The sequence below is a fragment of the Rhinopithecus bieti genome, unplaced genomic scaffold, assembly GCF_001698545.2.
Source record: "Rhinopithecus bieti isolate Rb0 unplaced genomic scaffold, ASM169854v2 scaffold_21201, whole genome shotgun sequence".
NCBI classification, from domain to species: domain Eukaryota; kingdom Metazoa; phylum Chordata; class Mammalia; order Primates; family Cercopithecidae; genus Rhinopithecus; species Rhinopithecus bieti.
In genome coordinates, this window is record NW_016810610.1 from 557,017 (window position 1) to 557,931 (window position 915).

Genomic DNA, 915 nt, shown 5'->3' on the forward strand with positions numbered 1-915 from the left:
TTTTTTTTTTTTTTGTATTTTAGTAGAGATGGGGTTTCACCGTGTTGGTCAGGCTGGTCTCGAACTCCTGACCTCAAGTGAAGCACCTGCCTTGGCCTCCCAAAGTGCTGGAATTACAGTCGTGAGCCACCACGCCTGGCCACCTATTTTCAATTTGATCTGTTGGTTAAAGTGGAGACCACCAGACTTCTCCACTGATAAGTTACTCTTTTCCTATGTATGTAAGTATCCTGTTCTTGTCAAACTTTCAATTTAATTCTATCACTGTGGACTTACAGTTTCTTATTTTAATCAAAGAGTTATAAACCATTATTATTATTTTTTCTTCTTTGTCTTTTGTTTTGTTTTGTTTTTTTTAGATGGAGTCTCTCTATGTCACCCAGGCTAGAGGGCAATGGCTCGATCTCAGCTCACTACAAACTCTGCCTCCTAGGTTCAAGCAATTCTCCTGCCTCAGCCTCCCGAGTAGCTGGAATTACAGGTGCGTGTCACTGCACCTGGCTATTTTTTTTGTATTTTTAGTAGAGATGGGGTTTCACCATATTGTCCAGGCTAGTCTCAAACTCCTGACCTCAAGTGATCTGCCTGCTTCAGCCTGCCAAGGTGCTGGGATTCCAGGCGTGAGCCACTGCCTTCCTCTTCCTTGTCTTCATGTTATTATTTGATTCTCAAATTTTAGACAGTGGGAGTCCCTGCAGGCTGGCTGGCTTTTTCTTTTTTCTTTTCTTTTTCTTTTTTTACAGGTCACCATCCTTCTTTGAGCATTTTCTTGCTTTCTGGCAGAAGACATTCCAGTCTTATTTCGTACTCTTCATGAATCAGTATAGATCCATATTTGTGACCATGTCTTGGCCCAGAAAAAGCAAAACAACCAAATGTACTGTTTGGTGTTTTGCCCACTGGGAGGATTTTATT